General features: G+C 46.7%; 1 protein-coding gene across 1 annotated transcript in view; it reads right to left on the bottom strand.

Moving 5' to 3' along the window:
• Positions 1-26,158, bottom strand: part of LOC147659640 (von Willebrand factor A domain-containing protein 8-like) — a gene marked incomplete at its 5' end in the record, with an annotated part of 1,204,277 nt that overhangs the window by 5,502 nt on the left and 1,172,617 nt on the right. The window lies entirely within an intron of this gene.

Consider the following 26,158-nt stretch of genomic DNA (forward strand, 5'->3'; position numbering starts at 1 on the left):
GTGTCTTTGCTATTGGTAACAGTGGGTGCGAGATCGCGTGCTCCATTCCGGCTCAGTTCATCTGTCACTCTTCGGGATCGTTTCTCTGCGGGAATTGGGAGCTTTTGGAAACAGCAGGCCACACTCCAGTATCAAAATATATATATATATATATATATATATATATATATATATATATATATATATAAATAACAGAAAGTGACGTACTGCCTAACATGTAGGAGGTGAAGCAGTTTCTGTATTACACTCCTGGCGCCGCCTCTGACTCTGCCTGGCTCTGAGACAGACACCATTCCTCTGCGAATGAGAGATGTACGGAAGGTATTGTGAGCGAGGACATCCACGCGTCCGAGGCTGGGAGTAAGAATGTCCCGGGCTTGATTTCAGAGACCCCCGACTGGGATATGACACTCGGCGAGCAATAAAAGCTTCAAGTTAGGCGGCAGCGGAGAGACGCGGAACTTGCGAAGAGAAAAGGGGACGTTACACAGTAAAGAAAGAATGCGCCCCTCTCTGTATAACACGAACCAGTAATAGCAACGAACAGGGCCAATCTACACGTGACGTTTCCAGCGCGGTGGCTCATTTCAGGCAAATAATAAACTGTTCACGGTCTTCGCTCAGGATGGCTGTGTATTTTCCAAGCAAAGCCTGGCCGTCCTGAATACGAAAACAAATACATGATCCCAACATACTCAGAAAAAACTCTCAGTGCGTCAAGGTCATTTATTGTTTGTTTTTGAAAAACAAACTCCTGCTTTGGGAGTTTGTATTGGGAAGAAAACACTTTGTGTGCAGGTGCACTAAACGTGGCGTGTGCACAGTAAAGTTTCAGGGCCTTTACAGGGGCCACCTTGGCAATGGCAGCGGCTTCTCTAAAGGCACATAACTCTGACTGAGAAACAACTCTACATATGTCTGGCTGCAGTTTGAGGTGGGCGAGCCAGCAAATGAACAGGGAGAGCCGAGGGTCTGGCTGGGCTCTACACGTCGACCCCTGAAAATATTTGCAAGTAAATTATAAACAAACATCTTGCAAAAAAAATTACGATAAAGGTTCTTCAAAATGCAAAAAAGTGTATTTATTTAACAGGTGGAAGCATTTCACCTTAGTACATTTGATTATATCCCTGCATCGGAGGCATTTATTAAATGTAATTGTGTAAACATTCCTGCCTCTCCCCCAGACCAATGTCATTGGTGAAATAATGGCCAAGTCACTGGTCATCTGTGCGCAACAATATGTGCTTAGTTCTTATACAGAGCAACATTCTAATCTAGTAAATCAAACACAAACGTTTCCATACTGCGCACATCCTAAATTTGCATATTTACAAGTGTTATCATAAGTGGTAATTAAATATAAGGCAAAGTAAAATAAAATATCTGTCAAGGATGACACAGTTTTATGAAGCAGGAGAGCCATGATTGATCCCAGGTTTTGTAGTTCCACATTGAACAGTTCAGCCACTAAAAGAGCATATCTTTCTCTTGCCTGTTTCACATTGAAGGTTACTGATTGGCATATAATTCTTGACGCATGAGGGTAGGCCATAGGTGGTAGGCGGAAGCCATAAGAAAGGTCGGCTTGCTATGGCCTCGAGGGTCCAAGAGGACCTTGAGCTGAGCTTGAATTTTCAGTGGCTCACCGACCTCTAGCTGTAGCCCACCAGGGCAGCGGAGTACATGTCCACTGCCCTAGCTGGATGCAGTGCAGCCCGTCATATGCTAAATAACCTCCTTAGGGTTGTGATGGCCACACATACCCACAACACACACAGGACTGTGGAGGTTTGGGCATACTCACGAGGCAGAGAATGAATATGAACCTCGGGGTGATGGTGCACAGACGCTTGTGGAAGTCACACATATCCATGAAGATTCACCCCAGTGCTTGAAACGTCTGCATACAGATGCTTGTGGTTTATTGGTTATACATATGTAGAAGAGGCTGAACACATACATACAGACAGTGCTTAATTTGAGCCGGTGGTTTCCGGTACTCTGCACCAGCACTTAATTGCAAACACCGGCGCTTGTGACAGTCAGCCACAAGGTGGCGCTGTCTGGCTAAATTTGAGATGAACGCAGCGGTTACTTATTATTTGAATATACATTAAAAATGACTATTACCTGCCGCCCAAGCCAATCTTATAGCTTTGGGGGCCTGGAATAGTCTGAATTGTCATGCTTGTAGAAGTGTGATGGTTAGTAGTTGTGTTGGCAATGTGTGGTGCAAGCTGCAGTGGCCTCCTGACAAGAGCCCTGGCACGTATTTATTTAAAAAAATGTACACTATACAAAATGATAAATCTGCACCCGAAGGCGGCTGTGCACAGTCCTTTCAACAGGAATGATCATAATCATTTGTTCTCTTACCTTCACCACATTCGAGGGGATAGCACACCAAGGCTAGTGCAGAGGACACCTGTGCCAGGGTTGATCTGGACAAACAGACCGGCTCACACATACACGATTCACAAACACTCATAGACAAATAATGAAGAACGCTAATACATACACACACACAACCATTTCTTGCTCATTATCACCCCAACAACGAATCCTGCTTCCTCTCCCACAGTGACCAATAGAATTATGGTGGTTGTAGTTGGTTCTGCTAAGCGAGTACACACATGTAAGGAGACCGCCAATGAAACTATCTTCCTCAGTAGTCATCCTTTTTCTCCTATTTATTTTTGTATATAAACAACTTTATTGGCATTTCAATACACACCGAAAAGCAGAAAAACATCAGAGGTATCAAAGTGTGGCAAGCCACAAGCAACATATAAGTACAAAGCGTGTGTGACTTTCTGTACACAGAAAACAGCTGGGGTATATTCAAGCGAGCATAATGACATTAAGAAACAAGAAAAGAAATAAACATTGGCGATGCATCGGTTTCACCTATGTAATCATTAAAGAGCTGTTTTCATCAATCATTGTCCAGGAAAAAGAAAGAGCTCCCGAACAGATAACAAGCGAGTGGAGAGGATGTGATGCAGTTGCCAGAGCTGTCAACTCGAGAGCTGGGGTTCCCGACTCGAGTCTTGGCGGCACCGTGCAACATCCTGTAATTCTCTGAAAATCACTTACTCTCTCGGTTGATAAATTGTTATATAAATATGCTGCAATAGTAAAAGGCAAAACCTTATACAAATATAGTTCCACCAAAGCGGATGTTAACAGTATTTCGGCAGCAGGAAACTGATAAGAGAAGCAGACGAGGACCAAGCATTGGGAAATGCAGGAAAATATGCTACAGCCAATAGAAATGGAGGAAATGTAAGTGGCACACACAGGAACCAATGAGAAGCCGGGATAGAGAGGGGGCGGTATGTAAGCCCCTTTTAAGTTTATATTAAAAACAATAGAAAAGAATAAAAAAAAGAAGCCTTTTTTGAATGGGATACCTCCTTTCTCCATCCAGGTCACCCTTATTTCCTGTGTTTTTGCACGCAAACCTGGGCCTCACATATTGGGATTTCCAAAATTCTGCAATGGTATACAAATGCTTTCCACTTACTAAGGCTCAAAGTTTCTACCTCTCTCTAATGTTGGGTAATCATCAAACCCAGGTCCACAAATGCCCAACTGGGCTGTATCTATTCAAGTCTAAGTCATCTATTGTGTTAAAAAGTACCTTCTGGGTATTACGGACACTTTGAAGGCTTGTTCCTACTGTAGGGCTCCTGCTTCTGCCTCCCAGATCCAAATGGTATGAAGGAAAGCCCACTATTGAACCAGGCATCTTAGACATGTGGGAGGAGCCTATTTCCATGGGTCAAAAAGGCCAGATAAGATGAAAATGCATGACAGACAGGGCCGGACTGGCTGTAGCGGGCACCAGGCGTTTCTCCGGTGGGCCACCAGGGTGAGGGCCGGTTTTGGCCCCCTGGGGGTTTTGTTTTTGTTATCGGGTGCTGGCAATTTTGGCTCCCTGTAACAAAATCGACGGAAACCGGCCCTGGTAAACAGCTCGGCCGCATCCCCATCCACCCCCCCCTAGGAGGCCAATTTCTTACTGCAGGGTCGCAAATTAATTCCTGTAATTGTGTTTGATTACATCCTCCAAGAGTATTCCAGCACCTGAAAGCCTTTGAATTCCACAACCTGAGGCAAAAATGTCCCTGTCGAAAGTGGGGCTTCCCCTTTTTGGTTTCCTTATCCATCACATCCTGAAAAGGTGAGTACACTAAATGCAGAGGTGTGTGTCCACCCATCGCCCATATTTCACTTGTATCTACTGGGTCTGCAACTCTACTAAAGATCTAGCCATTAATAAGCACTAGTTGGGATTCACAACAGTATGCAAAAAGTTCAACATGGATAGACCCCCACCAAAGCGATTATGACTGGACAGCCCTCACCACCGAAGACACACTGAAGACAATGAAGTCAATCCACTCAGGGGCCCCCACGGACCCCTGCCCCCACCACATCTTCAACAGAGCCGCCAACACCATCGCACTCATGCTCCGCCAAACCATCAACCGCTCCCTGGTGACCGCCTCGTTCCCCGACGACTGGAAACACGCCATGATCAACCCCCTCCTAAAGAAACCCTCAGCGGACCCCACCGACCTCAAAAACTACAGACCCATCTCCCTGCTCCCGTTCCCAGCGAAAGTCATCGAGACAGCCATCAACAGTCAACTCGCCACATTCATTGAAGAACACAACATCCTCGACTACTCCCAATCCGGCTTCAGAAAAAACCACAGTACGGAAACCGCCCTCCTCGCCGCAACAGATGACATACGCACCTTACTGGACAAAGGAGAAACAGTAGCCCTCATCCTCCTCGACCTATCAGCGGCGTTCGACACAGTCTTCCACCGCACCCTAATACGCAGACTCTACGATGCAGGAATCCAGGACAAGACCCTCGACTGGATCTGCTCCTTCCTCTCCGGCAGGACGCAGCGGGTCAGACTCCCCCCTTTCCTCTCGGACCCCACACCTACCACCTGCGGAGTCCCCCAGGGCTCCTCCCTCAGCCCGACGCTCTTCAACGTCTACTTGGCTCCACTTGCCCCCATCGTCAGAACCTACGGACTCACATCGTGTCATATGCAGACGACACCCAGCTCATCCTCTCCCTATTCAACGAGCCCAACACCGCCAGACGCAACTTTCGAGAAGGCATGGAAGCCGTCGCCAAATGGATGAAAAACAGCTGCCTACAACTAAACACCAACAAAACAGAAGTACTCATCATGGGCCCAAACCCCGATGCCTGGAGCGACACCTGGTGGCCCACCGCCCTCGGAAACCCGCCAACCCCCACAGACCACGCACGCAACCTGGGAATCATCCTGGACTCCGAGCTCAAAATGGACCGCCAGATCAACTCTGTCTCATCTTCCTGCTTCCACACCCTCCGCCTCCTTCGTAAGACCTTCAAATGGACCCCCCTCGAACACCGAAAGACAGTCACTCACGCCCTGGTCACCAGCAGACTCGACTACGGCAACGCACTCTACGCCGGAATAAACAAAAACCTCATCCGCAAGCTACAGAACATCCAGAACGCCGCCGCAAGACTGGTCCTAAACCTGCCAAAACACTGCCACATCTCCCAGCACCTGCGCACACTCCACTGGCTCCCCGCCGAGGCGAGAATCACCTTTAAGATGCTCACCCACGCACACAAGGCCCTCCACGGCACCGGACCAGCATACCTGAACAGCCGACTCAAATTCCACGCACCCCAAAGGACCCTACGATCAGCCCAGCTTTCCTACGCCGTGGTCCCCCGCACCAGAAAGACCAGATCGGGAGGCCGCTCCTTCTCCTTCCTCGCGGCCAAAGCATGGAACGCCCTTCCGCTCCACCTCAGACATACAACATCGCTCCCCATCTTCACAAGAAACCTCAAAACCTGGCTCTTCGACAGACCCCCTCCTTGATGGAATGGAACCTGCACCCCCCCACCCCTAGTGCCTCGAGACCCTTACGGGTGAGTAGTCGCGCTTTAACAAACTCCTGATTGATGGATTGATTGATTTACAGCAGATGACCATAGCCACTTTGAAAGTTTAAAACTCCAGCTGTTCCAGTGCAATGAACTGACCATTGAAGTTAGGCCCTTGAAAAAAGGAGGTGGTTTTTCGTAGGGGACTTTCTGCATGACGTACATCACCCTTCAGACTGCCACCATTTTAATAGGCGCAGCCCTGCACATCAGAGAGAGCAGTGGTGCCCAATGCAGGAGGTCACTGTTCAGTGTGTCTAGAGAGTCACGCTGCTTGCTCACACTCACAGATCACTATTTGTTAAACACAGATCCATATGTATTTAAAGCCTTCCACTGGAACACTAAATTGCTAGTGGAAGGCCCACTGTACGACCTCTGCCACTTTGGACAGGATTTATGATGAATTTGGCCCAGTCACCTAACAGCTCTGTATGAGCCCCAAAGCCATTTAGAATTTGTTCTATTTGTGCGACTGTCTTAGGTGGCAAAGGTATATCAGAGGATTGTCTGCATACAACAAGTCCAACTCTTCCAATCCTGGTGTCCAGCAGAATACCTTCATCCATCTAGATATTTTCCTCCAGGGGTTCTATATCTCATTCTCGCTCTCCTTCCTTGTACAACAGTCAAGTGTATACAAGGAAGACAGGATCCACATCTAGCCATGTGAGAGAGCAAATAGGTAGTTAAACACTTTCTCCATATCTAGTAATTGGATTCCTAATGATTTATAAAGTCGTCCTGCTAGTGCCAATACATTACTCAGGCATTGTACGTTATGTTGTGTTGACCTCTGTGGCACAAAGGGACTCTCATTGCGATCAAATCACTGTTCATCCTGGATCCGGGAGCATTAGTTGATGGAGTTACCTTATTACAATTTCTAAGCATATTTTCCACATGGGAAGATATACCTGGTTCAAGTTTGGTGTCTCTGGACTCGTAATTAAAAATCCTAACTTATGGCTAAGTCAGATTTTAAATTACAGTTCTGAAAATGCCACTTTTAGAAATTAGGGAAAAAAACAACAGGAGTATAACCCGTAGACCAGATTGAGATCTGGGTGTACATCTGTATATAGCAACAATATCTCAATTGGATTCACTTGAGCAACATATATATTTGCATGTACAAGACATTACAAAGGATCTGGACATAAAGAAAGAGAGACTTAAGGTTTTAGTTTTTGAAAGTGCATGTAGCATCATGTATTAAAGGCCAATTTTTACAAAACTAGTAAAAACAAACATTTTGAAGAGCAGCACTTAAGACAATTAATGCAATGGCAACCCAAAGGGGCTTTGTGCACTACGTGATAGTGAGACAAACGATGACAGCGCGAGTGACAAATGGGTGAAGAACAGGGATAGACACAAAAGGACAAAAATGAAAACAATATATACAACAAGCATTTGCAATGCAATAGGTCTCGCATTTGCAAATGTTTGAGCTATTGGCATTGTAAATAGCAAACCTTTTATTTATGCGTTGGCTTTGAAAACAGATAAATAAAAGGCATTGTCATTTACAATGCCAACAGCTTAAACTCGCGTAAATGTGAGACCTATTGCATTGCAAATTACTATTTTGAAAGTGCAGCGAAGCTACCAAATGTGTCTGTCAGAGGCCATGTTGTTCTGAGTGGATTCTCATTAAAACAGCACCACCGCTGATGTACATGTTGTCTGTTCCCTTCTGTAATGGAAATGATGACACATACCTAATGTCAGTTTAACTGGTTAATACATGCATACCACTTACCGCATTTTGCTTCCTAAGAGAAAGACCCAGACTCATGGCCATCCTCAAAAGCAGGGCAATTCGTTACTGGGACCAATTGGCGCCATAGCATGGCAGAATCTATGCTAGATGCACGTTTAACATGACACAACAAAAACATCCGCAGAAGACGGGCGGAAGCACACAAGGGGTGTGCCCACTGCGGAGAGTTACAGATGCCTTGTAGGGTTCTTGTATGTTACGTCACGTCGCCTAGGATGTAATTAATACCCCGGCTTGTACGGAGGCGTGTTGTGCGCTCAAATCCTGGAGTGGGCAGCCACGTCATACTGGTGTGCCACCCCCAACCGCAGGCTGATGTACGAAGGCACAGCGTCTCTCTGCCACGAGAGCTGCATGCCTGCGCACCAGCTGACTGAAGGCCGTCTCTTGTCTTGCACAGTTTAGGTTGAATGCACGCTATTCCAGGGCCGTGACGTGCACTGTGTGTGCCCACTGCGGAGAGTTACAGAGGCCTTGTGGGGTTCTCGTATGTCACTACAATCAACATATAGAGTCAGAAGGTCTGTTAAACAACGTAGCTGAGTCTATGAGGTCCTAACGAAGTGATCCTTTTGGATTGCACTGAACCAGGCCAAATGGTCACGAGACACAGATATGTGTAAGATGTCCTATCAGCCCACCCATTCGGCGGAGCATCGTCATGTAGGACACCTAACCAGGGTGGTGAGTCCAAGCCCAGTGAATTGGCCAGACATCACACACTACTGGTCCATCATGAAAAAGTGTCCGTGCCACTAAGTGGTGCTGAAAAAGTGCAGTGCAAAACAAGGAATAAAGAATAAGTGATCTAAAATGACGGTCGAGGCAAAGAAAATTATTTTTAATGAAGATATTCACCAAGACATCAGATTAAAAAGAAGTGTATAACAGTGTGAAAAAAATCACTGTGATGCTTCGCTATGTTGTAAATTGGGCCAACATGTTTCTGCCGAAGGTGAAACTACACCGGCATTCTTCAGGGCCAAATTAGATGTTGCTACTGCAAAGATACACTCATACAATATATGCAAAAGTGAAACAAAAAAAGGGGACAGACCAAATAGTTTGTTAAAGACCTGTCCAAACTATTGGTGTGGTCATATAGACCAGCCTACCGTGTCCTCCAGATCAAGAGTTGATAGAGGACGTGCTCCTAGAAATGGGAGACAAAAAGGAGACAAAAATGTTGTCCATACAACAATCATAATAGACTATTTACAAAATCAGAACCAATACATAAACCCAGCTAAGCCAGTCCATACTAGGACAACAGCATGTTATATAGGTATCTAATTAAAGTAACCCATCCGTCATTGCTGAACATTAATTTCAAACAAGTATGAGAGGACTTACCCAGCAGTATGTGGGAGTCAAACCTCACCTCACCCGGCAACGGCTCGGAGAATGAGGCCCCGCTCTGTGCACAGAAAAAAAATATACCATGACATCCTGAGTTGACTCAGAGGTCTGTAGTCAATGACAGGTTGTACCACTGTGCATATAAAAAAAAAAAACTGAATGTGTGACTGTCCTTACCGAACACTGCCCCATGGAGGATAAGGGAAGGACTGACTAATAGACAAAGTAAGTGGCTAGTGACTGGCTAGCACTGTCATACTGAAATGAACACCCTAATAGATCTAGTGCCTATACTATGATAATAAAGTTGGTTAACTACTCCTACCCTCAATTAGCCAAGCAAAAGTGTTATGGCTCAGGGATGATACTTCCAGAGAAGTGGGTCTAAGTAAAAAACAACCCCTGTCCTGTATTCATCTGTAGGAGTATACAGGTTAGATTGAGCCTGGAGCTGACTCCCTAATCAATTGTTACAGGAGGAATAGGAAGAGCTCAGTTGTAAGGTTATGGCTACCATTAGCGTCTACATATAAGGAGAATGGGCTACAAATGAGCTAGGCTTGGAAAGAAGGTGACAGCAGGATCACCAAACAAGGCAGTGTGCAGCAAAATCTGAGCTACTCACCTCTCCGTCGGTACCCCAAGGCTAAAACCTAAGCCGAAGGGGAGGCAACAAGGAGAGGTGAGATTCAAGTCTTTATACCCTGTGTGATTGGGTAAGAGGCCGCAGCTGTGTACCTATCACAGCTACCGATATTACGAGGACAAGCCCTTAGCGCAAGCGCGGCTGAGTGACGCTACACACCACTGTGTGTGCAGTACCGGGCATGCGCGATGCAGTACCACCAGCCTGTGCTAGCGAGCGCTGGTAGAGGAACTGCGCACGCGCAGAGGAACCCGGGCTGGTGTATAGAACGCCTCGGGATCCTTGCTAATGCGCGCATGTGAAGTTAAGCAAAACCACTTAGAATTGTAAGAAACCAAACAGATGGCATAGCGCTGTAATAAAACCAGCCAGTCGCACCTGGAAAACGAGGGTTTTTTTTTAATCGGCGGCATTATGAATGGCACGGTGAATAACAGCTAGCAACTAACTTAGCCAAGTGTGTTATCGTCCCTTAAGTAAAACACAGTATCCTAAGGAGACAGTGAGCATCAGAGCAATGAGCCTGTACTGACAATGGTATCGAAGGCTACAGACCAAAATAGATCAATACACTCTATAGATATAAAGACACTAAAGTGTATGAGAAACCAGGATCAACACCCAGATAAGGCGGAGGGGATCCCAGGCACAGTGAAGGTGAACACAGTGAAGCACAAGGGTTCTGACATATAACAATGATCCTTGGCTATACCCTCGGAATAATCTATCAGGGATATAAGGGATGGCGCGACAAGAGTCTATCCTAGTGCTGTCATGTTATGGGTTATCAAATTGCCAACTGGCGCTATGCTCTATCTAGTAAATGTATTGGGTCTGAACGATAACTGATAGTGTTATAACCTACTGGAAATCTAATGGACCATTTTCCAACGTAAGCTGCACTATATCAGATTGCTACAGTGAGTCTGTATCATGTAAAGTTTTAGTGGAGCCAACTAGTAGTGTGTAGAGTCATAAATAGAAGAAGGCAACCCTAAACGGCTCGCAGCTGGTTAGATAGACACCCATGGTATATTATCATTCAGACCTGAGATGTCAGTTTTCATTTACTAGATAGAGCATAGCGCCAGTTGGCAATTTGATAACCCATAACATGACAGCACTAGGATAGACTCTTGTCGCGCCATCCCTTATATCCCTGATAGATTATTCCGAGGGTATAGCCAAGGATCATTGTTATATGTCAGAACCCTTGTGCTTCACTGTGTTCACCTTCACTGTGCCTGGGATCCCCTCCGCCTTATCTGGGTGTTGATCCTGGTTTCTCATACACTTTAGTGTCTTTATATCTATAGAGTGTATTGATCTATTTTGGTCTGTAGCCTTCGATACCATTGTCAGTACAGGCTCATTGCTCTGATGCTCACTGTCTCCTTAGGATACTGTGTTTTACTTAAGGGACGATAACACACTTGGCTAAGTTAGTTGCTAGCTGTTATTCACCGTGCCATTCATAATGCCGCCGATTAAAAAAACCCCTCGTTTTCCAGGTGCGACTGGCTGGTTTTATTACAGCGCTATGCCATCTGTTTGGTTTCTTACAATTCTAAGTGGTTTTGCTTAACTTCACATGCGCGCATTAGCAAGGATCCCGAGGCGTTCTATACACCAGCCCGGGTTCCTCTGCGCGTGCGCAGTTCCTCTACCAGCGCTCGCTAGCACAGGCTGGTGGTACTGCATCGCGCATGCCCGGTACTGCACACACAGTGGTGTGTAGCGTCACTCAGCCGCGCTTGCGCTAAGGGCTTGTCCTCGTAATATCGGTAGCTGTGATAGGTACACAGCTGCGGCCTCTTACCCAATCACACAGGGTATAAAGACTTGAATCTCACCTCTCCTTGTTGCCTCCCCTTCGGCTTAGGTTTTAGCCTTGGGGTACCGACGGAGAGGTGAGTAGCTCAGATTTTGCTGCACACTGCCTTGTTTGGTGATCCTGCTGTCACCTTCTTTCCAAGCCTAGCTCATTTGTAGCCCATTCTCCTTATATGTAGACGCTAATGGTAGCCATAACCTTACAACTGAGCTCTTCCTATTCCTCCTGTAACAATTGATTAGGGAGTCAGCTCCAGGCTCAATCTAACCTGTATACTCCTACAGATGAATACAGGACAGGGGTTGTTTTTTACTTAGACCCACTTCTCTGGAAGTATCATCCCTGAGCCATACTTTATACACTTTTGCTTGGCTAATTGAGGGTAGGAGTAGTTAACCAACTTTATTATCATAGTATAGGCACTAGATCTATTAGGGTGTTCATTTCAGTATGACAGTGCTAGCCAGTCACTAGCCACTTACTTTGTCTATTAGTCAGTCCTTCCCTTATCCTCCATGGGGCAGTGTTCGGTAAGGACAGTCACACATTCAGTTTTTTTTTTTTTATATGCACAGTGGTACAACCTGTCATTGACTACAGACCTCTGAGTCAACTCAGGATGTCATGGTATATTTTTTTTCTGTGCACAGAGCGGGGCCTCATTCTCCGAGCCGTTGCCGGGTGAGGTGAGGTTTGACTCCCACATACTGCTGGGTAAGTCCTCTCATACTTGTTTGAAATTAATGTTCAGCAATGACGGATGGGTTACTTTAATTAGATACCTATATAACATGCTGTTGTCCTAGTATGGACTGGCTTAGCTGGGTTTATGTATTGGTTCTGATTTTGTAAATAGTCTATTATGATTGTTGTATGGACAACATTTTTGTCTCCTTTTTGTCTCCCATTTCTAGGAGCACGTCCTCTATCAACTCTTGATCTGGAGGACACGGTAGGCTGGTCTATATGACCACACCAATAGTTTGGACAGGTCTTTAACAAACTATTTGGTCTGTCCCCTTTTTTTGTTTCACTTTTGCATATATTGTATGAGTGTATCTTTGCAGTAGCAACATCTAATTTGGCCCTGAAGAATGCCGGTGTAGTTTCACCTTCGGCAGAAACATGTTGGCCCAATTTACAACATAGCGAAGCATCACAGTGATTTTTTTCACACTGTTATACACTTCTTTTTAATCTGATGTCTTGGTGAATATCTTCATTAAAAATAATTTTCTTTGCCTCGACCGTCATTTTAGATCACTTATTCTTTATTCCTTGTTTTGCACTGCACTTTTTCAGCACCACTTAGTGGCACGGACACTTTTTCATGATGGACCAGTAGTGTGTGATGTCTGGCCAATTCACTGGGCTTGGACTCACCACCCTGGTTAGGTGTCCTACATGACGATGCTCCGCCGAATGGGTGGGCTGATAGGACATCTTACACATATCTGTGTCTCGTGACCATTTGGCCTGGTTCAGTGCAATCCAAAAGGATCACTTCGTTAGGACCTCATAGACTCAGCTACGTTGTTTAACAGACCTTCTGACTCTATATGTTGATTGTAGTTTGATTAGGGGCATTGAGCTTGGTAGGTCTATAAAGATAGTCCCCCTTGACCCTCCTCAACCTTTGTTTTCTAGTTCTGAGCAGCTTCCGCTGCGGGTCTTTTATACTTCTCTGACGACACGAAACTGTGTGGTCTGTTTTCGCTCACTGTTTGATTGTTTGTCCCCCCCCGATCGCACACCATGGCTGATTTTGGAGGGCTGGCTTTTGATGACGAAGATCTTAACACACTCCTGACTGACAACCCTAGTATTCTAGACAGTTTGGCCTCAACATCTGCCACCACTATCACTACAACAGAGGATGATTGGGTAACTTTATTAAATATGAAGAAAAACCATTCCCGTACTACAATACATGGCATAATCATGAATGAATATTTGCATGGCAAGTGTGCACCTTCTGGCTTAATAGTGACAAATACACCGCGTCTCTTTCTAACAGACAAAGGTTTCCTTAGGGATTGGGCACTCATAGCGTGGCGCTGTACACGTGACTGGCTCATCCTGATTATTAAGACTGCTAAAAAGACAGCCGATGCTCTTTTGGTTGAAATCCAGGTCCTTGAAGGCCAAATTAATGCAGCTATTAGGTCAGTACCATTCAAAAAGACTTTAGATGAAACCAACAAAACTAACAAGGAGTATTATGATAACATCCTCGCTACTAAAGTTGAGAAGTTTAAGAAAGACCTTGCACGCTTCTCAATGGAAACTACATACCCCTACATGAGTGATTCCTATGTAGCCCCTGTGTACAATTCTAGGGGTAAGAGGTATGGTTCCAACTATTCTTCCTCAGGCTCCGAATCAGGGTCTAGTGACCAAGGTGAGGCCAATAAAGGCCCCTCTAACAGAGGGCGAGGGAGGGGTCCACAGAGAAGATCTAACAGGGGCCGTGCGGCTCAATACTACCCGGGCCCAGGACCCTGGTGGCCCCCTGCACCTTGGGGTTATCACCAACCCCCGATGGGACCCCCTATGGGTCATCAAATGCCTAATTACCCACCAAACCCCAACTTCTACTACGACCAGTCTTTTTTATGGCAGGGCCGAGGCAGGAATCGGGGGAGAAAGAGAGGGCAACAGTCAGTGAACTGGGCACCAGACCCCGCAACCAACAGAGGGGACCAGTCGTAGAAGCTGGTAGCGACTTGGTAGTCAACCTCAGTAGCCGCACACTTACGCCTTTGGAGACCTCAGTTCTGAATAAAGGACTTGGTTTTGTCCCTACCAATGAGGGAGACTCTTTCAAATTGAGGTGTGAGTTGGAGTCTTTCTACAGGAAGATCCGCTTACATTTTTTCTTTAAACTAACGAATGAAAACAACGCAATGGTGGACCCGTTAGATCACAATACTGGCCTCAAACCTAAATCCACATTCATACCTCTCAGTCATCAGGTGCCAGCCAGGGTCATTGCTTTCGAGCAGGCTGTTACTCATGATATCATGAATGCAGACCGTGAAAACAATAGGTCTTTTTCTAACATGACTAGAGCAGAGAAACTGGCACTCACTACCCTGTCCAAGGACACCAGTATCACCATCAAGCCCGCTGACAAAGGCGGAGCCATTGTCATACAGGATACAGACATATATCACAGAGAGTGCCTACAACAATTGAGTAATGTGAAGGCCTATCGTCGACTGACTGAAGACCCTACCACGAGGCTCTCCAATGACATCAAGAGTCTCGTTGAAGAAGCATCCTGTGAGGGATGGATTACATCGCAAGAAGCAAGGTACTTGACCACGGCCCATCCGGTGGTCCCTTGCTTCTACTGCCTCCCCAAGATACACAAAGAGAAGAGACCACCTCCGGGGCGACCCATAATCTCGGGAATTGGGTCTCTACTCGAGCCGCTCTCAACGTTCGTGGATGTCTTTTTAAAACCTCTGGTTAAGGAGACTCCTACGTATCTTCAGGACACTGGTGATGTCCTTCGTCTTCTTGCAAAGTCTGAGTTCAACATCGAGACCGACTTTTTGGTGAGTTTCGACGTTGAGTCTCTGTATACTTGCATCCCACAGCAAGAGACCCTTGATTGCATTCGACTTCTACTTGAGTCTAAACCACCAGAGACCATCACTCCTATACCTTTCATCATGGAGTGTGCCAGACTGGCTATGATGGAGAATTACTTCCAGTACCAGGATGACCTTTATCTCCAAGTCTCGGGGACATCAATGGGGAGTGTCTTCGCCCCCAGCTTGGCAAACCTCTATATGCACCAGTTCGAGCAAGACCATGTCCTGAACACCAGCAACCCTTACCTCGGCAAGGTGTTGCTTTGGCGCCGGTACATAGATGACATCATCGTCATATGGAGGGGCAACGGTGAAGAGATAACCGACTTCCACACGTGGCTTAACTCAAGGAATCGATTTCTCCGTTTCACTGTGGAGTACAGTAAAGAACAGCTACCATTTCTGGATCTCCTAATTTTTCCTGAGGAGGGAGGGCTTCAGAGCCGTTTATATAAGAAACCTATGGCACGCAACTCCCTCTTGTCATACCGGAGCTTCCACCCACAGTCATTACGGGACAATTTGCCAGTGGGTCAATTTCTCAGGGTTCGGAGAAACTGTTCTTCAAACCAGCTGTATGAACAACATGCGAGGGAATTAGCAAGCAACCTGAAGGAGAGACATTACCCTAATCAATTGATACGCCGGGCCAATAAGAGAGCCTTTAATAACAATCGTGAGGCTTTGATCGAACATCGACACAATAAAACACCATCCGAAAGGATCACGATGGTACACACCTTCAGCACCAGATCCAACAGGGTCAAGAGGATAATCCTGAAACATTGGAAAATCTTGAACACGGTTGCTGGAGCAATACCCAGGCCTCTTTTTGCCTTCAAACGTGGATCTAGTATCAGGGACGCACTGGTCCACACAAGACCACGGACACAAAAGAAGGACATTACCACCACCCTTGATACCATTTGGAATACCACTCCAGTTCAAGGGCACCACCCCTGTGGTAACTGTGCGTCGTGCCCCCAGACCAGTAAGACGCTCTCCGTTGACATAGGTACTGTCAGACCATGGAAGTTACTTAAGCATACCAACTGTAACTCGGAGAGAGTGATCTACAAGATCACATGTCCGTGTGGTCTGGCTTATATTGGACACACCACCAGGAAAGTGAAGTCCCGTATTAGCGAGCATAAGAGTACAATACGGTGTAACAAACAGTCCACCTGTCTAACGAACCACTTCTTGATTAAAAAGCATAAAGCTGAAGATTTGAGGTGGGTTGTTTTGGAACAACCATTCATCCCACCGCACATCACGGACATCTCAAGGTTTCTTTTCATCAAGGAACAACGCTGGATTTTTAAATTGAAAACTGACATCTCAGGTCTGAATGATAATATACCCTGGGTGTCTATCTAACCAGCTGCGAGCCGTTTAGGGTTGCCTTCTTCTATTTATGACTCTACACACTACTAGTTGGCTCCACTAAAACTTTACATGATACAGACTCACTGTAGCAATCTGATATAGTGCAGCTTACGTTGGAAAATGGTCCATTAGATTTCCAGTAGGTTATAACACTATCAGTTATCGTTCAGACCCAATACATTTACTAGATAGAGCATAGCGCCAGTTGGCAATTTGATAACCCATAACATGACAGCACTAGGATAGACTCTTGTCGCGCCATCCCTTATATCCCTGATAGATTATTCCGAGGGTATAGCCAAGGATCATTGTTATATGTCAGAACCCTTGTGCTTCACTGTGTTCACCTTCACTGTGCCTGGGATCCCCTCCGCCTTATCTGGGTGTTGATCCTGGTTTCTCATACACTTTAGTGTCTTTATATCTATAGAGTGTATTGATCTATTTTGGTCTGTAGCCTTCGATACCATTGTCAGTACAGGCTCATTGCTCTGATGCTCACTGTCTCCTTAGGATACTGTGTTTTACTTAAGGGACGATAACACACTTGGCTAAGTTAGTTGCTAGCTGTTATTCACCGTGCCATTCATAATGCCGCCGATTAAAAAAAACCCTCGTTTTCCAGGTGCGACTGGCTGGTTTTATTACAGCGCTATGCCATCTGTTTGGTTTCTTACAATTCTAAGTGGTTTTGCTTAACTTCACATGCGCGCATTAGCAAGGATCCCGAGGCGTTCTATACACCAGCCCGGGTTCCTCTGCGCGTGCGCAGTTCCTCTACCAGCGCTCGCTAGCACAGGCTGGTGGTACTGCATCGCGCATGCCCGGTACTGCACACACAGTGGTGTGTAGCGTCACTCAGCCGCGCTTGCGCTAAGGGCTTGTCCTCGTAATATCGGTAGCTGTGATAGGTACACAGCTGCGGCCTCTTACCCAATCACACAGGGTATAAAGACTTGAATCTCACCTCTCCTTGTTGCCTCCCCTTCGGCTTAGGTTTTAGCCTTGGGGTACCGACGGAGAGGTGAGTAGCTCAGATTTTGCTGCACACTGCCTTGTTTGGTGATCCTGCTGTCACCTTCTTTCCAAGCCTAGCTCATTTGTAGCCCATTCTCCTTATATGTAGACGCTAATGGTAGCCATAACCTTACAACTGAGCTCTTCCTATTCCTCCTGTAACAATTGATTAGGGAGTCAGCTCCAGGCTCAATCTAACCTGTATACTCCTACAGATGAATACAGGACAGGGGTTGTTTTTTACTTAGACCCACTTCTCTGGAAGTATCATCCCTGAGCCATACTTTATACACTTTTGCTTGGCTAATTGAGGGTAGGAGTAGTTAACCAACTTTATTATCATAGTATAGGCACTAGATCTATTAGGGTGTTCATTTCAGTATGACAGTGCTAGCCAGTCACTAGCCACTTACTTTGTCTATTAGTCAGTCCTTCCCTTATCCTCCATGGGGCAGTGTTCGGTAAGGACAGTCACACATTCAGTTTTTTTTTTTTTATATGCACAGTGGTACAACCTGTCATTGACTACAGACCTCTGAGTCAACTCAGGATGTCATGGTATATTTTTTTTCTGTGCACAGAGCGGGGCCTCATTCTCCGAGCCGTTGCCGGGTGAGGTGAGGTTTGACTCCCACATACTGCTGGGTAAGTCCTCTCATACTTGTTTGAAATTAATGTTCAGCAATGACGGATGGGTTACTTTAATTAGATACCTATATAACATGCTGTTGTCCTAGTATGGACTGGCTTAGCTGGGTTTATGTATTGGTTCTGATTTTGTAAATAGTCTATTATGATTGTTGTATGGACAACATTTTTGTCTCCTTTTTGTCTCCCATTTCTAGGAGCACGTCCTCTATCAACTCTTGATCTGGAGGACACGGTAGGCTGGTCTATATGACCACACCAATAGTTTGGACAGGTCTTTAACAAACTATTTGGTCTGTCCCCTTTTTTTGTTTCACTTTTGCATATATTGTATGAGTGTATCTTTGCAGTAGCAACATCTAATTTGGCCCTGAAGAATGCCGGTGTAGTTTCACCTTCGGCAGAAACATGTTGGCCCAATTTACAACATAGCGAAGCATCACAGTGATTTTTTTCACACTGTTATACACTTCTTTTTAATCTGATGTCTTGGTGAATATCTTCATTAAAAATAATTTTCTTTGCCTCGACCGTCATTTTAGATCACTTATTCTTTATTCCTTGTTTTGCACTGCACTTTTTCAGCACCACTTAGTGGCACGGACACTTTTTCATGATGGACCAGTAGTGTGTGATGTCTGGCCAATTCACTGGGCTTGGACTCACCACCCTGGTTAGGTGTCCTACATGACGATGCTCCGCCGAATGGGTGGGCTGATAGGACATCTTACACATATCTGTGTCTCGTGACCATTTGGCCTGGTTCAGTGCAATCCAAAAGGATCACTTCGTTAGGACCTCATAGACTCAGCTACGTTGTTTAACAGACCTTCTGACTCTATATGTTGATTGTAGTTTGATTAGGGGCATTGAGCTTGGTAGGTCTATAAAGATAGTCCCCCTTGACCCTCCTCAACCTTTGTTTTCTAGTTCTCGTATGTCACACCACGTTGCCTAGGATGTCAGGATTAGTGACCCCCCCACCCGGGTGTAACTCCATAAACGACAGGCTGCGATGGGAACCTGGTTTTGTCTTTTTAATTGATTAAAGAAGTTAATTTTTCGCACCTTACTGGTTGGCTGTGTTTAAAATGAGAAAACAAAATCTGAAATAAGTAGCAGGGTGTAGGGACCAAATATACAGTTTGGGCCGCTGGTTTAAGCAACCACTTTGTTCTTGTATTTTTTAGGCTATTAACAATGTTTGTTGCATGATTTCATATAGTCACAGATGGAGATGTGGTTATTTTGCAAGTGAAGCATAATTGGCGATCACATTCATTTGTGATATGAGGTCCAATCCTGTATTTTTCACACGCAATCTGATTGAGCTTTGCGTGCAAACACGCAATAAGGAAACATATCGTGAAAAGCCCAGGTACTAGGATACATATTTAAACACAACTGTTAGCCTTTTAAAGATAGTGTGAGGTGGTCTGAACTATCTGCATTCTGTGGTCTGGCCACACTGCGACAATGTCCTGCATTGTAAATACCTCAAGTGATACGCCAAAATGTATTCTGTAGAGTGGTCAACATCCACGCAGCTGTGATCCTGAAGTGTTTTGGTTATGAGACTGTGGAGCAGTCTATTGAGTCAGCTGGTTTTGTTTTATAAGCAGTGGTTGGGTTGTACATCAACTGTGAAGAGTATTCCTGAGTGTGCAGCTGAACGACCTTTTCTCCACAGAAAAGATACTCGCAGTGAGCGCCTCCCCTACCCAGTGCATTCCCTGCCACTAGCCTGACACAGGGTTGTACTACACGGGAGGCCCGCATGCTCACTCGCTCTGAGCCTGCTTTCGGAGTATATGATGTCGGAAGGAGCAGCGAGGACAGCCCGGTAAGCCCAGTTGCTGCTCTTCCACCCGGTCCCCGATGGGTGCCAGTCACTGGGCCTCTAGTTTTCCCAGACTCGGGCTCACATGCTCCACTCCACACAGTCTTACCAGGCCAGGCTCTCGGAGCCAATCAGCAGAGGTGCCGTCGCACTTACGTGACACGTCACTGATGTGTCAAGGGAAGGGCAGAGCCAAAGTCCCCAGAGCAGGGGTGCCCCAGTGCTGCCAACCTTTCCAGCCATTGAAGTGGTTTCAGTTCACCCTCTCACCCCCTCCAAACCACTGTAAAAAGCCAACGGCAGCTATTGGCCTCAGTGAAAACATATGGGATAGCTTTGGGGGGGCGTACATCAATCCCTACACGTACAGTGTAAGTGCATGCACTATATGCGAGTTCCTTAAAATACAAACGCTCACATGTTCTATTTCGCTCCCTTTGTGCTCAAGCGCCCAGAATGACCTAAATGACGTACTGAGCTGCACAAAACCGCCTGAATAAAGCACTCTGAACAAAAGAAAACATCAAGAATATACATACAAGATTGCACGACGTGAAACCGAAGGTTAAAGATCATCACCAACACCCTTCCCACAAACCGCTTGTAAGCTATTTCTGCTTAGCAGCTCTGGCATTTCTCTATTACAGGGGAATAGAGATGTTACAAGTCGCCTGTAATAAGGCTTGCCTTTAATACAAAGATTGCAGGCTTCCGTGTCGTATACTATGATACAACGAACTACAATAACCAGAATGCAGCGGAAAATAACTTGACTCAGCGCGAGTCATGGAAAGGTGGAATAGGGAAACTTGCGAGCTCCACAACTATGGAACCTTTGGCAGTTCATGGGGAGAGGAAATGGCTGTAAAGGAAAAGCTGCTGTTTTCACTGGTGTCTCAGGCAGTTCTGGAAGAGAAGGTGCCATGAGGCCGCTATCAACCAGGAAATGTGTGAGAGAGTGGTATCCTACAGTATTCGGGACAGGGTGATAACGTGGACGGGGCTTCACACTGAAATCAGGGTGCACACAGTGTGGCAAGTACGCTTGAAATTATACATTGACTATGGAAGATACATGTTACCCCCGAAATGTAGTTTCAAGCGGGAATAGGAAGGGGGCGCCACTCGCTGAGATTACTGTGCCGCAGGCGGTGAAAGATAAAGACGGAGGGTTACACAAAATCTCATTGAAACAAGTTCCCGCCGGGCCGCCGCGCTGCCTGCGACGACCCGGAAGCGGTTGGGCAGCCGGCCAATCGCAGCGCGGCCCCAACCGGAAGTCCCGCCCCCATCGCGGCGCGAGAGAGAAGCCACTGTCCGAGGAGCCCCGAGGGCTCCTGATCGAGTCCCGGTCCCGAGATGGGGGACCGGGTGAAGAGCGGCCGGGCGCATGAAGAAGGCGGGGCTCTCATGTGGTGAGAGTGCCCCGCAAAGCGCAACCGCCGCCCAAGAGGCACGCCGAGCACCGCCAGAACAGGTGAGTGTGTTGCGGAGGAGGAGGGGTGAGTGGGGGTGGGGTGTGCGCGTGTGTCTGTTGTAGTGTGTCTGCGCGTGTGTCTGTTAAAGGGGGGGTGCGTGTGTGTGTGTATGTAGTGTGTGTATGTGCGCATGCGTGCGGGAGCCTTTGTGTGAATGGGAATATCAGGCAGGGCGACGCGACGTGCGCGCTCACGAGCTGCAATCTCCAGGAGGACAGGCTCGTCACAGTCTGCAGTCCACATTCCCCGGAAAGTGACAACATTAGTTGTCTCCCTATACAGCAAAGCTTCGCTTTGCTTTTCGTCTAGCGAGACCTAAAAATTGCTGTTAGTTTAGGAACTGGAGAAGGTAATGCGCCATGAGTTGCGCTGTAATGCAGGTCGATGGCGTTTCAATCCTATTAATTTAGGATCTTCATCAGGACCGGGTTGCCGATTAACAGGAGTGCTGTAAGGGAAGAAGGGGTAGGTAAGGAAATGGAAGGGGAGCAAGGTACGCGGTGCGTCAGAGAAGGGGGAGAAGGGCAGTACGAACGGTGGTGGAAAGGGGGGGTTAGGATAGTTAAAGGGCGGGGTGTGGGTATCTGATGGCATGTTGGGTAGGCTGAATTAGAGAAATGTGGGCGTGGGGACAGCTGGGCCGTGGGGCGGGTGGGAGGGGGAAAAGGGGCAATTAATAATGGAAGGGGGAGAGGGGGCAGGCGCGCATTGGGAGCGGGGTGGGTGACGAAAGGAGGTGAATAGAGGAAAGGGAAGGGGGGGTTGTGGGTGGGGGGGTTTGGTTAAGGGGTTTTGTTTGGGAGGTGGTGGAAGGAGAGGGGGGAAAAGGGGGGATGAAGGAAAGAGAAGAAAGGTGTAGGGGAGAGAAGGGAAAAGAGGGGTGAAGGAAAAAGAAGACGGGAAGGCTGAAGGAAAAGAAGAAAGGTGTATGGGGAGAGGAGAAAAAAGAGGGGTGAAGGAAAAAGAAGACAGGGGAGGGGGAGGAGGGGACAGGGGGGCATGGGTGTAGGGGCATGGGGAAGGACAGAGGCGAGGGTGGAAGGCGCATGGGGATTAAACTTACAAGGTAAGTGAAGGCCGAGGAGCGGATCCCCGCTCTGGTAAGGGGTGTTGCATGTGTGGTCGTGTGGTGGAGAGTCCGTATGTAGGTACTGGAGGGATCTGTATGGAGAGAGGGGGGAGGAGAATTGAGGGTAATGCATGAAAACTGGAAAGGTGTAGAAACGGAGGCCCGTTCAGGCCTTGTCGATGAATGAATCAGGTGTGGTCACAAGGATCCACTGGCTTCTCCCGGTGTAGACACCTGGAGAAAGGGAGAGAAGGAGGGCGGTTGAGGAGCTGGATGGGTCGGCGGGATGGATCGGGGCTGATTTGGGCAGAGCACAGGCGGGCTGAGGGCTTACCGTGGAAGGAAGGTCTGCGAGCCGTCAAAGACCGTCCGTCAGATGGTGATCTTGGATCTGTTTAGTAGATCTGGGACCGCGGGAGGCGCCGGATTGAATCGGAGCCGCGAGGATCTGACGGTGATAGTTCCGGGTTGGGCGGGGCCGGATGACGTGGGGCGTGTGGTCATGCGGGGGGCAGGGACACGGAGGGCCATGTTGGGCGGATAAAAGAAGGAATGGAGTAGGGTCTAACCGGCGGCAATCGCTCATCATGAGAAACCTCAGATTGCATGGAATCAGTGCAGTGATCCATGTGAAATACATCTGATAAACAGCGTGCATACAAACATTTTGTATAGGAGGACTTTTCATTAGATTAGAGATTTTATGCGGTAAGGTTACATTTTAAGGACACGGAAATGTTAACAATTTGTATGAATAAGGTCTTATTTTATTTAATAAATTAGGCTCTATTTGTCTAACCTGGTGTGAGATCCTTTTTGTGTTGTGTTTTCACTGTTTTACTGTTTAAAGTGTTGCACAAATACTTTAAACAATACCTTCAAGTTAAGCCTGACTGCTCTGTGCCAAGCTACCAGAGGGTGAGCACGGGTTAATTTGGGGTTTGCATGTGCCTTCCTCTAACTAGGATTGTGGTTGTTGCTTGACCAGGGCTCACACACCAGTCAACCAGAAACCTAATTTCTAACATTGGTGGCAGAGATGGGCTAGGACTTGTGTTTGTGCAGTGCAATACAGTGATTTGGTGTACACTACCATCTATTATCTAGGACAAATTCGAGTTTAAATTCTTCCTGATTGGCCGTCCTGCTTTTTCCAAGTGTATTCTCATTCTGCTGTGTCTGTACCCCACCTGCAAGGGTGGATTTTGAGCTGGTCAACCTGGAAAGCTAAACCGTGGACCAGCTCACAGAGTTTTATCAGGAGAGGGGGCTGACCGCTAAGAAGAGCACTTAAAAAGCAGAGTTCCAGAATGCTTTAAGGGTATTGACAGAGGCCCACCAGTCGCCAACTGAGGATGGGAAGGATCAGAGAAAGACCCACATAAAGGTCTTGGACTGTGACCTATGGAGGAGGGAGATAACACATTCCCAGGATTTGAGAAGTTAAACTTGACTGTTCTCTGCCAACCTACCGGAGGGTTGAGCACAGGTTAATTTAGGGCTGGCTTGTTCCTCAACCTGACCAGGATTGCGGTTGTTTCTTGACCAGGGCTCACATCCCAGTCAACCAATAACCCAATAATTTTTACAAAGAGAATATATCTGAGTCCCACTACATAGAGTTCTTGCTTGACATGATCAAATGACTTATATTGTTGCTGTACTTAGTATAATCTTAAATACTCATAATATATTTTGAGTGAAAGAGAAGTGATTCCATCTCTCTTGATAACACCAAATTTCATCTCATTCTTTGTAATTCAGCCATGCCATCAGTGGGTGCTCTGGGATACCTGAGGAGGAAAAGGGGTGGGTTTGGGTTTGTGCCTGATGGGTCAGTTCAACCACAAGTCAAGAAGAGAGTCTTCTGTCTAGGGTAGTGCCATAGAGCTGCTGTTGGTCAAAGACTGCTTCAGGGGTATTATCCTCTGCCCCTCTCTGTGAAGACCACAAACCTTCAGTTGTTGCATCAGCCACTCCCTTCCATATCTTCCACAAGTTCATGGTTAGGCAGCATTACTGTTGATTTCAGCTCTTAATCGCATCCTCCAATTCAGACATACTGCCCTCTGCCTTTGAAAAAGATAACCCATTGGCCCGGGAGTCTCACCACCCTCTTTAACTAAAGCCAATCTTAATATGTCGCTAGAGCAAACCGCTTGCCATGTGGGCCTGTCTTATGACCAACTGTTTCTTATGAGATTTCCTCTTGAATAGTGCATTAAGCCCTTCAATTGCCCTGATAGGCAAACACTGGTCCAGGGAGTGCTGGCTTGCCAGAGCAGGCACCCCTTTGGAGAGCCTCTGTTTGGCCCACTGAGTTTACTGCGATCTAAATACTCTGGCCAGAGGCCTAACTGGGTACACCAGGGTGCCATGTTGCCTATCGTCCTGCCAGTTTCAGTTAATGTGGACGCTGCCCTACCTGAAACCAGCCAATCACCTGCTTTCTGACTGACTTTACATTTACTACATTTATCATTAGGTGATTTCTTCCATGGGAGCTCCACAGGGCATCCTCTACTTTCTTTCCACAGTACAAGGTGCTTCAGTGGGTTAAAGGGTTATTCCCCCCATCCTTTTCTTCTTGGTGGGTAGTCTGTTCAGTTTTTCCGCCTTTTTCCATCCTAATATATTGTATGGTCCCAGACAATTGCTCTATGGATTTGCACTCTTAAAGTGTTTTCTTTAGTTTAATGTTGCCAATTGTGTAGTTTTCCGCCTTCTAGCCTGGCTTGTTCCATTTTTATTGTTTACCAGTATTACCCACATGCTCCCGGACGCCTCTCTTACCTTCATCTTAATGGGCTATGTATGTGACTATATGGAAGGCCTTCTTTGTGCTCCCAGCTGATAACTGATTTGATACCACAGAGGACAGTATGAGTTACCGGTGTAGGGGGCATGCAACCAAACCTTTGACTTCTCACTGCACTCAGGCCACTGCCATCTTTACACAGTAAAGCCTCTAGTATTTATTTTCTTCTGGGCTACCTTTGGGTTGTTGACTGCCCCATCTGGCTACACAGTTATTGTCACAGACCAGTTTCAGCTCTGCCTGGAATCTTCCTGATAGCATGGCATGTTTCTCGAACGCGGCTGACTGACACCTCAAAAATCTGGTCGGGAGCATCAGAAGGAAGCGTAGGCCCAGAGTCCACCAATATGGACAATTGTATAATTTTCTGTGGGCACCCCTACAGCTTCCCGAATGCTACAGGATACGTTGAAGGCAGTAGAAAGCCGGATTCATGGGCACAAGGCCTCACCATAATGAGCCCATCACAAAGGCTGTCCTAGTCACGTCCTACACCATCCTTCTACTTATGCTATGCCTTCCACAGCAATACCCCTTCACAATTTTGTATCCACCACCGGGGCTGCATGAGGTGACTCTCAATCAACTCCCTCAAATTACCACATTTAATCAGGTCTTGAGATTAAGCCAGATCACCACATCTTGTCTGGGTCTTTGAGGTTTTAACAAGAGTTGTGACCCTGACCTGGAAC

This window comes from Lissotriton vulgaris, unplaced genomic scaffold (genome assembly GCF_964263255.1).
Source record: "Lissotriton vulgaris unplaced genomic scaffold, aLisVul1.2 SCAFFOLD_293, whole genome shotgun sequence".
Taxonomy (NCBI): domain Eukaryota; kingdom Metazoa; phylum Chordata; class Amphibia; order Caudata; family Salamandridae; genus Lissotriton; species Lissotriton vulgaris.